The sequence below is a fragment of the Pinus tabuliformis genome, chromosome 5_2 (genome assembly GCF_031772625.1).
Source record: "Pinus tabuliformis cultivar Carrire ecotype Pingquan chromosome 5_2, CPIR1, whole genome shotgun sequence".
Classification (NCBI taxonomy): Eukaryota; Viridiplantae; Streptophyta; class Pinopsida; order Pinales; family Pinaceae; genus Pinus; species Pinus tabuliformis.
This window is the reverse complement of record NC_142306.1, coordinates 836,500,123-836,513,913: the sequence shown is the minus strand read 5'-3', so window position 1 is coordinate 836,513,913 and position 13,791 is coordinate 836,500,123.

Sequence of the window (13,791 nt, the reverse complement as noted above, 5' to 3'; positions counted from 1 at the left end):
TTGTGGTCTTGTGATTAGCGAATTTCTCCAAAAACATCCCCATTTGAAAATGACCCAGTTATGAATGGAGTTGAGGATGATGATACCATACTGTTGCGAGGCGATCTAAGGCAAACGGAAACAATCTTCATGCAACGTCGTCATACCATACCTTTAGTGTTTGCAGATGTATTTAGAAGTTGTCCAAGTGATCTTTTGCCTTCATTGTGCTATCAGGGTCATACTTTGTGAGAATTCTCTCCGAACGCTTTGGCATCCTATGCAAAGCACTTGGGAGAGCCAATGTTCCCTGAGTCATCCATTCCAAGTTTTGGTCATCCATGTCTTCTTCCTTTTCATCCTCCTCCTATTCTTCAGAGTCTGATGGTTCTGGTTGTGAGTCTGTTGGTTTGTCTCTGCCTCCACCACCTCCACGGCCTTCACCTCCACATCTTGTACTAGAATATGAGCCCAAGGTCACAAGGGTGTCTTGTTCTCCCTACTAGAAGACCGAAGGTTCATCTCAGTTCTCAACATCTTCTGCCAGATCTTCGAGTGTGGCAAGAAATGCTTCTTCAACTGATGATACGAAAACTCCTATGGGAGTGGTCTTTGGATTTCTTGATGCATATGGAAGATATAGTGTTCCTGGGATTAGTCTGATTCCCTTTGCAAACTGACGGGTGATGGGGCGGGTAGAGTGGAGGTGCTGATACAAAATTTCTTGTTCACGTCTAGGAGGTGAGGAGTAACCAACTCCAGAGCTTCACATAGGTGAAAGAGAGTGTGAGTTGATGCCTTGACCAAATGATTGATGAGTGGGGGTGAGAGGAAATTCAACCATAAACTACTGGCGGCCCTCATTTTAGCACCATAAATGTTGACGGTATTGGACCTACCAACATTCATGGGATCTCCTCGGTATGAAGTCCAACTAGACCTCACACCGTTTGGTGTAAGAGTCCTGTCTGATATGATGGCCCGATTTCCATTGTCTTAAAGGTTTGCCTTAGCTCTTGCTTACTAGCGCATGAGAGTGGTCTGCTTTTTCTTCGAAGAACAAGGTTCACGTGCCTGGTGAGTGCTTATTGTTAGTTTTGTCAAGGTTCTTTCATCGCAGAGGGAGAGGGTAGAAGTGAGTCACAACATAACAAGATATGCGTAGCTTCCGGTGGAGTAGTCCAAATGGATGGGGCAGTCACAAACACACAATGAACGGATAACATGTGCAACAACCAGTGAAATAGTCCACATGATTGCGACAATTGTTATAACAAGTTTATGAGAATGGCTTTGTCGAGTGTCTGGTGGGATAGCCCACACAGGCGAGACAACGTTAACAACTTATACAAAACATTTTTGTAAGCATATGTATTAGAAGAACCGAAATAGTTCAACTGTCTTAATACAGGTTAAAGCAACATGAATTACAAGTGTCTAAATAATAGTCTTACAAACAAACACAATTCATGTGTGAAAACATGTTGGCCTCTTATCAGGCTCCTGAATTAAGGGAAATTTCCGATACACATCGGTACACCATTACATCACTAACTTTGATAGCGGGGCGTTGGAGCCACTACTCACTCCTCAAAGAAGAGACTACAAACTCTCAAGGCTATGTAGGAGGAGCCAAGGTGAAAATTCCTTTGCATGTACAAATGAGGGGTATATATATTCAAGGGTGAAACTAACCCTTGTGACTGCTCAACTTCCCTCATGACCATTGACTTACATGACTCTTCAACTTTACATGTGGGTCTCTTGGACTTCCACATTACATTACATTGATTACAACAGTATGGCCCATAACAGCGATGTGGCTGAGTTGACTCATGACATGACTCGACATGACAGAGCTAGTATGTTCATGCTGTTGGTGGTGTCCATGTCGAGATGCAGTGATGCTGACTGGTGGATGTGCTCTTGGTGTATCATAGCTTCACCTCTACATGGAAATGTGTATGAATTCTTCAATGGTCTTGGTGTTCACTTGATGTTGCATGTGCATGTCTCTCCTTCGCTTGTACTTGGCAAGCTCCATGTGTTCATTTGTTCGCAAAAACTTCTCCTAGCATGTGCTCCATGTTCATCTTGTTCGTCGTCACGCCATGTCTCCTCCATGTACCTGTATCTGCAATCACTAATGGCAAGACGACATCAAATCTAGAAATATCCTTGTCTACCATGCTGCATTATCTTTCGCTTTTGGGTGCAGGTGACCGAGAGGGAGGACAAGGCTCTGAAACTGCGCAAAGCACATTTCAGGCTAGGATGTGGGCTTTGAGCGCTACCAATGAAAATTGCGTTGAGGTCATTGGGAGGTTGACATGGGCAGTCCGTATCAGTAGTGATTGTCTGTGTGATCTGGCTCAACTCGAGGGCATATATACGCAATTTTTCTATGGAGACAATGCAGGCAGCAGGGGGACACTATCAATGAAAACTGTGCAGATTCTCCAGGGAGGCTGGCAGCGTGCTGTTGGTAAAAACTACGCAAAGCTGGGAGGCTGGCCTCCAGGACATCTCTGCATAGTTTCTGGGTTGAGCGGGATGTTGGGTAGCTGGGAGACATCCCATGAAAACTGCATAGTTTTCAAGAGGAGAAACAGGTCGGTTATCAGGGTGACTGGCTGATAAAACTGTGCAAATTTTTAAGACAGTGTAGTGAGAGGAAGTGAGTGTCTGTTTTGCATGTCTGCGCAATTTCTTTAGTTAGCGGAAGCGGGCATGCTTGGAAGCTTCTACGCAATTTTTTAGAGGAGTGAGCCCCGGGGTTATTCCCCGGTACAACTCTTCAGTTGACCAGCTAGAGGCTTGATGACTTTGCTTGCTGGCAGTGTACATTGAGATGGTTGCTGAGAAACTTTTGCATTGTTCTGGGTGACAGTCAGTCGGGTCGACTCTAGGATTGCACAATACAGACTGCCTGCGAGGTAACCTTAAGCTCTATGTAATTCTGGGCAGCATTACATGATCACTGAGAGCTGAGGATATGCGGTCCAGCTCAGCGAAGGTCCCGCTATTGGAGGGTGGTCTGGTCGACAAAGTTTCAGCAAAATGACTAAGTGTGTGAACGAGTGACTTCGTACATGCATGAACTTGTGAAGGCACACTCAACATGACTTGACAACAAGACACCTCAAATCATCAAGACAACAACACTCACTATGATTAACTGACGGGTGTGAGCGACAAGCGCGACACTTGTGATAAATCATTGAACGACCGCAACGACACTTGTGTGACATTGCATGCAACTTCGTGTGTGAGTGCGACAGATACTTACATAGTGAATACAAATTATACACACGAAGATGTACTTTGTGGATACCCATAACATGGCTACAAGCATGACATTGTGACCAACATGCTAAAAGATGTCTAGTGAACGGTTAAGCGAGGAGGGTGCAAAGACTCAACATGAGCTCACGGGATGAGCCCAAGTCCTTGCAAACATCAAGGAAAAAATCAAGGAAGGCTCTGAAAATGCAGGCCAAAATTTTGGAGGGTGTTGCAGCCACTACAACAAATTTCAAAATGGTTGTCACAATCATGTCATATTTCTTACTCAGGTTTCGAGGGAAATTTTCAACAATCTTCTGATCTGTAATGGTTTCTCCACTGAGTTTGATCTAATTGACTATTCCCATGACTCTAGTCATGAACTGATCCACATTCTTTGTGTGAGTCATCTTCGGGGTTTCAAACTGAGCTCTCAATGTTTGCAATTTAACAGTCTTCAATGTATCACTACTTTGATACACAACTTTCAAAATATCGCAAGCTTCTTTTGTTGTTAATGTGTTGGTTATCTTGTCGAAGATAGAGTCATCGACTGAGTTTTGTATCCAACATTTAGCTCTATGCTCTTTCTTTCTTAGTTCTGCAGCGACATTCCTTTGATTATTGTTCATGGATGCTAATTGTTCTTGGTTCAGATCTACATAACCATTTGGTAGGGTACCCCAACTTTCTTGAGCTTGCAGAATTGTCTTGATTTGTAAATACCAAAATTCATAATTTTTGCCAAACAAGATTGGTGTTCATGCTAGAAAAAACCATTTTTTTTAAATGCAAATATACATGCCTTTTTACTATCTCCTTTATAAAAAGAACTTTTGAATCAAACACCACCTCCTTTCTATTAAAAAACTCACTTTTTTAATAGGCTGTCCCTCTTTTTTATAAAAAAAAAAAGACGTTTTTAAAAAAACTAAAAAAAAAAAAAACTCCTTTTTTTTAAATCCTCCCTTTACTAAACAACGTGTTAAAAGAACCCTTTTAAACAAATTTAATGGAACACTTTTGAAATAAATCATTTAAAAAATGAAGAGGTGAACCTTTGACCTTCAAAAATACGAACCTTTGAAAATTCCTCCACCGACCGCATAGAGACCTCATTTTTTGATATAAAAGATTTTTGTTGTCGTTTGCGAACCTCCTCAAAGGGTTTTATGTGTAATTTTGTGGGGGTGTGTCAACCCCAAAATTTTCACTATTTCTTTACTTTTTTAACATTTACTTTTTTCCTGTGGTGCGAAAGTGACGCACTCGACTTTCTTCATAGATGCGAAAGTAAGTAACACATTTCTTTTTCTTCACAAGTGGGCAAGTCAAGTTTTTCTCGAACTTTCTAGGTCAAGCTTTTTGGTTTCTCACGACCCTTGCTTCTTCTTTGTGAGCTCAAAAAAATTGAAACGCTTCTTACTTATGCGACCTGGTGCTCCAATACCATAATAAAGAATGAAAGAAAATGTAGAGTAGAGATTGTTCTTTCGAAAAACATCAATAATAAATGACTAGAGTGAAATTTGACTAAATTGAATTAAATTTGAACTAATTATGACACCTAGCATACGGTGAGATTAATATCGCAACAAAAAAGATTTTATATGTCTCGACATTTCAGGATATTTGAATGAATAATTGGAAAAAAAATAGATAAATTTTTTTACCATATTATTCTCTATTTTTTTTTTGAAAAATCTTACTAAAGTAAAACTAGTGAGAAGGAAAAGCTTTACCGTGAATAAAAGTAATAGTATGCTATAAAGAAGTTAAAACAATACATTATGAAAGAATTAAAAATGATTAAACTTAATATGATATAAGGAAGTTAAAACAACAAATTGTGAAAGAATTAAAAAGTAGTAAAAGTAACATGATATAAGGAAGTTAGAACAACCAATTGTAAAATAATTAAAAAGTTAGATGGAGAGTATTTAAAGAAGAAAAAAGATTAAAAGTAATATGATATAAGGAAATTAAAACAACAAATTGTAAAAGAATTAAAAAGTCAATTAATTAAAAAAAAATGGCCAGTGAAATAAGCAAGATTTTTCTATGGATCTCTTGAGGATGGGTTGTGAAACTTAGCTCGAAATGTTGATAGAAAATTTCTCCACACATGATTTGAAACACTTTTCAAATACAAATTTGTGAAAAAAAAACCTTAATCTTATTCTCGCATAGAAGGATAATTTGAATGAGATTAGGTGCTTTGGAAGAAACATATCAAAATATCACAATATTTAGCTGATCTTACATTTTTAAAAAATCATAACACTTTTAATATCAAGAGGATGGACTATGATACTTAGCCCAAAATGTCGATAGAAAAATTCTCCAAGCAAAATTCTAAATGCTCTTCAAATGCAAACCTGTGAAAACATAAAAAACTTAATTTTCATATTGTTTTTTAAATAAAATTTATAATTTTCATTTTTTTTTTATAAATAAATTTATACATTTAGTGTTGAAAAGTCTTAGTAAAATAATTTGATCAGCTAAATAGACACAAGATTTTTATGTGGATCTCAAGAGGATGGACTGTGATACTTAGCCCAAAACGTCGATAGAAAAATTCTCCATGCAAAATTCTAAACACTCTTCAAATGCAAACCTGTGAAAACATAAAAAACTTAATTTTCATATTGTTTTTTAAATAAAATTTATAATTTTCATTTTATTTTATAAATAAAATTCATACATTTAGTGTTGAAAAGTCTTAGTAAAATAAGACTAGTAAGAAGGAAAAACTTTACGAATAGTAAAAGCAATATAACATAAGTATTTTTCGACATAAATAAGCAACAAATTGTAAAAGAATTAAAAAGTCACATGGAGAGTATTTAAAGAATAACACCTATCAAAAGTTTTCATTTTGTTTTATAAATAAAATTTATATATTTAAAAAAAAAAAGGTTTTTTTCTTTTTGTTGTTGTTTTTTAATATTATAAATTATATTTTTTCATTAATAAAAAGATTATTATTGACTAAAATTTTGTAGTAGATTTTTTGTGTATTTATAAAATTAATTATATATTATTCTCTTTCTTCTCGTGATATATTTAAAGGTCATATGGTCAAATTCTAATGAATATACTTTTTCTCAATTCATCTTATTTTAATTTGACTAACAAAAAAATGAGTTGTAGCTTACAAATGTACTTATAGACTTCCCTTACTCTAGTGTTTAGTGGTCATGGAATTTATACAATCTATTCAAACATCAATTTCCAACCTACCATGTTGTATTTGTTTATTGAGCTTCATGTATCTCTTTTTTCTTATTAGATTACCTCATGCCCTTGAATTTGGAGTAGCTTCATGTACTTTGAATTTCTATATTTGGATAAAGAAATCAGTTTATAATCATGAATCAATAGTAGTAGTTGGGCAAGAATCCAAAGTGTTATTGATCTGAAAATGGAATGTACTTGTTTAAGGGTGCAAGGTATCCATTTCCATTTATGTAAATGAGTGCACAAATACTCCAAGTTTAAATTTGCAAATATGTGCACTTCTTATTTCTAATACAGAGATTGACTGTAGGGGCATTTACTGGATATGTCACCTCTAAAGAGAGGATGAGATCCAGAAGCTACCTGGCCCTCTACAGACTCTGCCTAAAGAAATAAAAAGTAAACACTCAGATTCAATTAAAAACAAGACCTTGCTTGAACTTGACATTATGCGGAATCTTAGCTTGAAGAGGTGTATGTCTTTTCTTCTGTTTATGTGTTTTAACTTGATTTGTTTCAGCTGATATTAAACATATATATCAGACATATAAGGCAGCAAATAAACATCACACATAACAGCAAATTTAATAAGGAGTTCACCCCAATCTCGTGGGCTACGTCTCCTGTGAGCTCTAGTCAACTAGACTTGGCTCTTTGGGATTATGGCTTGAATTCTTTTACAAGTTCCACACTCAACTCCAAAAGGTTACTAACTGAACCTATGGGTTTAGAAAAACCATATACATCCCTGTCATGGCTGTCCACTTTGTGCAGGCAGATCTAGGCTCCCTTGGACTTGATTCCTTCAGTAGGTGCACTAAGCTTCCCTGAGCTTCTTAATGGCACAAACTCCTTCAGAATGCTTCAAATGTCTCTAAAACCTCTACTACTGTCTCCAGAACATATATGACATAAACAAATGACAGTTGGTTTGCTCAAAATGAGCACTGGATCCCCAATCTAGGCCTTCTCCCATGGATGGCTCTGGGCTGCCTGAAACTTCTCTTCAGCATCTCGGCCTTTAGAAGTCTCCAAATGCTTCTGAAAACACCTTCATTGGATTCAGAAGGTTCCTTACAACAGAAATAGGCTTTTGTTTCACCTCAGAAGAATACCTCAACAGGGAAAAAAAGCTGTAGAAATGGATTCAGAATGTTGAAAAACTTCAGGAATGACCTTCTTTCCACTTTCAATGGCTGCACACATCCCAATGCAGCTCCCAAACTGATTTGGCCTTGGTGGCTCCTGGAACTTTCACGAAGCAAAAACACTTGAAAAAGACCTCAGATGGCTGTGAAACCTATGCCAATGGCTTCATAAGGTCGAAGAGACCAAAAATCAAAAAAAAAATTCGTCCAAAAAGGACTTTCCTAGCCAAAGTTATGGCCATTTACTCCCAACTGCTAGTTGCCCTTACAAAAACTTCAGATAACTTTAGTTGGAGCCAGTTAGGCTTGCCAAATATGGCAGGTCCACCCAAATTTGGCGCTCCGCCAAAATTTTCGACAGACTAACCGTAATGGTTTGGTTGAACTACAGTTATAATAAATAACATGTGAACGGTCGGCGATTTTACCTCGAGTTTAGTGCCAAACCTTTAATGAACAATGAACGGAACTATGTGTTAGACCGGATTGAACGCATTTGTGAACACGTTGAAGGCTTTAAACGGTGACCGTTTAGTGTTAGCGCCGGCGGTTAGGGAGTGGCGCCTGGTCTTCGGGCCACGGTCATGACATATGGGGGCTGGCCCCCTTTCAGGCCCCGCCAAAAACCATTGTAAAATTCAAATAGAATTTATTTTGTAGCCTTTTCACGCACTATCACGTCGTCCACTGTTTAAAGCGCTTGGTTGTTAGAGTGAAGGTCGTGGGTTCGATTCACAACTTGACCGAAATTTTGAACATATGCGCCCATTATGATGACGTCACCCTGGCCACGTTGCTACCTCCGGGCCTGCCACGTGGGAGCCTGCCATTCGTTGCCCAAAATGGAATATTCCAAAAAATATTTTATGGAATATTTTATTTTAAATTTTTTAGAAAAAATTCAAAATTTCAATGTTATTGGGCAATTCTTCTTTTTGGCATAACTTTCTCATACGGCGACCGTTTTCCAAACCGTTCATGGCGCTGGAATCAGGAAGACGAGATCTACCTGGTCGTTCAAGTTCTAACCAGTTCTAAGAACTTTCATTTTTGACCATTTTACGACACTTGGTCCTGAGCTCCTGATCAGTTATATATTCCAAACAATATGAAATCTAATTGAAACTTCCCCTTGTCGTGAATCCATTATGTTGATTGCATGACATTGCCCATCATCAATACACAATGTTTGTGTTGTCATTGGATATGAAATGATGCATATACATCACATCATTGATTTCACCATAGATTTTGCAACTACTTATGTATTATTGATTACAACTAAACATAATATGCATTAAAATACAAGGAACAAATAAGGAAAACATTAAGAAGTAAACCAAAGTTATGAAGCAACTTTTCTCAAAAGTAGGAAAATTGTGTTCAAGGCAAGATGGTTAGGCACATCTATGCTCAAACATTCTATCCATGTAATCATAATCATCAATTAAGTACAAGAGAACAAAATCAAATAGGCCATAGTCTATTTATTAAGGCTCATTTAAAAAAATTAGGGGGGTCCCAGAACTAAAATTTTGAGGTTAGTTGAGGCTTCAACACTACCTTGGGCAATATGTGCATCAGATTGGGTTAACTATCATGAGAATATTTCTAGGTGTGATGAGTATCATTCATGAAATATTCACACCTTTCCATTTTCCACCAACTTATCATTCCAAGCATCCAATTCACTGTTGATATTGGTTTAGAATGTGGATGTTGTTTTAAAGTTGCACATTCAAGTCTAGGATATACTTTCATATTGGATGACTATGGATATCTAGGTTTTCGATGCCTTTTGTGTTATATGCATGATCATGCTTCTATTGGAAGTGATAGAACCACACTGGTTCACCAAAAGGTTTGTTGATAGCTTATACCAACAATATGAACTTCATGCAAACATCCTTTTGAAATGTGTAGCCCATATTTGTTTGAGGAGGCATTGGTACAACCCATACTATTTTTTCCACTGTAAAAAAAATTTGTACACTGACGAAATTATCAAATTTTGGAGATTTCAAGTTTTCTAACATCATTTATTATGTTATAAGTGCTATATGTCTCTTATATACCTTTGGGTTTCTAACTATAGTACTTGATTGGTCCTTCATAGTGATAACTATAGAGAATCAACCATATCCTTAGTCATACTATCGTATTACTATGTACATGAGAGTGGTTTCCCATGAATTGTGCCTAATGTATTAAAGCAATAAACAAATGAAAAATTGTATAGACGATTTTATATATTATAAGAATGATTTTTATATGCTTGATAGTATTGTTATAGACATATTTGGGCACTGCAACCCCAATCACATATGTCAATAAAACAAGGGCTCTTAAACCCCTAAAAGTGTTGTTTCACACCCTAAAGGATCACGGTCAACTGATTACATCATTTCCCAGAAGTTCCACCTGAAAAACCACTCAGAACTGGTCAAAACTGGACCATACAGACTGCTCCATGCTAGGGGTGCGATGCATACTGATTGTAACACTGGCCAGGTGTGATGCATATTAAAAGAGCCTTCTGTAGGGTGCGATGGGCAAGAGTAGACAAATGGCAGAGACAGTTTGCTAAGTGGAAACCTAGAGAATCTTCTAGAAACTTCTCATATGACACTTGCCTCTCTGAATTCGCCCAGGGATGAGTAAGAGATCATGAAATCTCCAAGTGGAACCAAGAACTATCAGTGAAATGACACTAATCAAAAACCCAGAAGCTGACTCACCCCTCTGCAAATATCTATAAATGGATCCCTCATCTCAGAGATCCAGAGGCTGGAATTTTGTAATTTGTAAGGAAGTGTTGTTGGTTTCTCTTTGAGACATTGCATTGTTGGGTGATCTTGCTTTTCATGAGGTGAAGAGGGCTTTCATGCTGGGAGGATGATGTTGGATCAAACAGCTGGGTTGTAATCCTCTCTTCTACTTCTACTATCAATAAGGTTATTTTTGAGTTTTCCTCCATATACTTGTGTATTTGTGAATCTTGTATTTGTGAATGCAATTGTATGGTTAATGTACTTTTGATTCTGCATTGTTTATGGTATTATAGATCTCTATGCTTTGATGGTGTTTTGTTGCTTTGTCTCTACAGGTGTTCTTTAAAGCGAGACAAGTGAGAAAGGAGTGGCAAACTCTATCAAAGGAGAGAGGAAACAAGCAAGGAGCCAAGCGAAAGATACAGGTTGGTGTTCTCTACTTCTCTCTTATCTATCATACATAAAGGAAAACACAAGTTACTTTGAATTGTTTGTTTCTAAGATAGCTACCCGTCTTAGTGGGATTAGCAGATCAAATAGACACTAGTTTTCCCAGAAACAAAATGGTGACTCCAATGGGGAGTGAATAGTTTTCTTGTTTGTTTTGTTGTTTGCTTTATAAACTACAGACGTAGCCTAAAGTTAAGCCAGCTAGCCTTCGAACTGCTTTTGCTATGCAACTACAAAGTAGATCAATGTTGCTTCAGTCAATCTCCGGGTTGGTTTATGAACTGAACATCTGACTTGTAAACATCCTAAGTGCCCTAGTGGTAGCTCAATAACCTCATAAGATCATACCCCTATACTTTGTTGTTACTATCTATCATAGCTCAACCTAAATCACTGAACTTAACTGCAAATTTTCAGTGAAAACCAAGCTCAGTTTCATTCCCTGGTCCATCGCACTGCCTGTAACTAGCAACCTGGATGCATCACACTTCCCATGTGTTTTAGGTTAGATGCATCCCTGTTTCCCTTAATGACAAGTGCGATGATTGAATGATACTATTTCTATCTTTGGAATTTGGTTTTTTTCTTCATTGTTTTTAGCACTATTCAGTAGTTTTTTTGCTTATGATTAGTATATCATTGTTGAAGCCTTCTTCCTTTACATCATTCAGCCTCCATTGATTAGGAATTTTGAATGTTTTTTATGTATTTTTCATCACTTACAGTCCTCCTTTGCAAAAAGTAGCTTAATCGAACTATCGTCTTTTGATTCAAAAGTGTCGTAACTGTTGTTTTGAGTCGAGAAGAAGAGTGTCGTAAAGTCTTCCACTTCTAGATAGTTGATTGTACTTTTTCCATTGTATTTGATTTGAATTATCAATATTTGAAGTGTCGAAAACTGTTTTCCATTCGAAATTGAAAGTGTTGTCTTAGTCTTCCTTTCGTTTTGAAAAGAAATTGTTGAAGTGTCACTTTGAAGAAAATAGTTCAGATCTGTACTTAGTTTTCCTTTTTTGGCATTCTCACGTTAAGGAAATAGAAAAACAAATACATGCATGTGCATTTTCATTTAGACTGCATGAAGAAAATGATTTAGGAAAAGTGCATTTAGTGTGTGCTGTCTGCTCTCTGTTGAAAGAATCGCACTCTTCTTCCCTTAGTAGCTAGGATTTTCATTGCTAAAAGAAAACAAACAACTGTTTATCATTTTAGATTGCATATTTAGGAATTTTACATCTACATCACATGGTGAACCTTGAAAGGAAAACTTCTTAAAAAAGATCAACTCTAAAATAAACCTCAATGAACATAAAAACGCTTTGGAACCTAATGCACAACATCTAGAAGTCTAGGCTAGAGACGTATTCCGGCGTCGTAAAACCTGGTAACTATCGTTTTCATCGAAGGTTGGGTGATTCCTCCTCTTTGATATGACAAGTGCCAGTACGGACTTGTGCTCCCCGTACCGTCGAGTATATATTGGGAGACCATAATAGGTTGATATCCTTTATCCTTAGGAAGCCGTGTCTACCGCCCTATTGATCGCAATGCACTGAACACAACATTCAGGAAGATTGACTGTCGTACATAAAGTCCTTGATAATTTCTCTTTAATTTACCATCAAGGTGTATATTGCAATTTTGCGATTGGTTTGGTAATCCCTCTGTCTAGATTTCCAGAGTAGTCACTTTCGTTCCTTTTCGACTCCTTAAAAGAAAAGGTCCATCTGAGCACTTGTCACTTCAGGCTCATTAAAAATCGAAGGCGACTAGAGTCACCTTTAGCTTTTTCTCGAATCTTAAAAATTGAAAAAGCAAGTTGTCTCAAAGCGTCATAAAATTCATTTAAATTTGGAATAACATTTTCCCCTTTTAATTTTGAGTTGATCAAGTAATCCGCAATCATGGAAGAAAGTCAATCAAAACCTTGTCATTCGCGGAGGCTAGCAAGTCAACCATCTTTGACTCTAGAAATGAAACCATTCCGGGCAAAAAGGTCTCGTTTAACTGAGTCCACCTCTATTGGTTTATTTGAAACTTGTGTTTCAACATCATTCGAGACTACAGTTACTCCGATCATTTCTGGTACATCTGCCTTTACAGAAGAAGTTCTGCAGTTACAAGAGGACATTAGAATTGATCCTAGTGTAACAGTAAACACTTCTATTCCTAAAACAACTCCATCTAGGGTTGATCCAGAAACTAAAGTTCGCTTACCTGAACATCTGGAATTTGAGTTCCAGAATTCAGAAGGTGTCACCCGTCCAGTGTCTGTTACTGCAGAAACTATACCTTCTTCAGCCCCAGAAATATTTTACGGACCTGATGGTCTACCCCTTCCACCTGGACTGATTGCTATAGAAGAAGTTGTAGAGGATCTTCCATCCAGTACTCCATTGCATTTTGGAGTTGGGATCCACTTATATCCTTCTATTCCTGAAGTTAGTTCTTTCAATCATCCTTCATCGCAAGTTCCTGTCGAATCGCTAGGAAATCTTTTGGATAGACTGAATATGTCTGAACAACCGTCAACATCTAGGACTGTGTCATCTGATACAGCCGCAACAGAACCTCCTGCTACCACTCCTACAATGTTTTCTAGTATACCATCTGTCCCAACTAGTTATCAATCACTAGATGGAGTCCACCCAGGGACTATTTTGACGACATGGTCTGTTCCCGTTGGTTCTTCCAGGACCCTATCTGGCATTTCTTATGTTGAAGCTCAACAAATTGATCCTGCATACCAGTTTCAATTTGGGCAACCCAGTGTTCAAAGACCCATCTATCCTTTGAAAACTGGGTTACCACCATAAGGGGGGCAGTATGCTTTTTCATTGTTCCCTCCTGGAGAACAACCGTATGAGAGCTCACAACAAAATTTAGGTCAAACTGGAATTACATCCGGTGGTTGG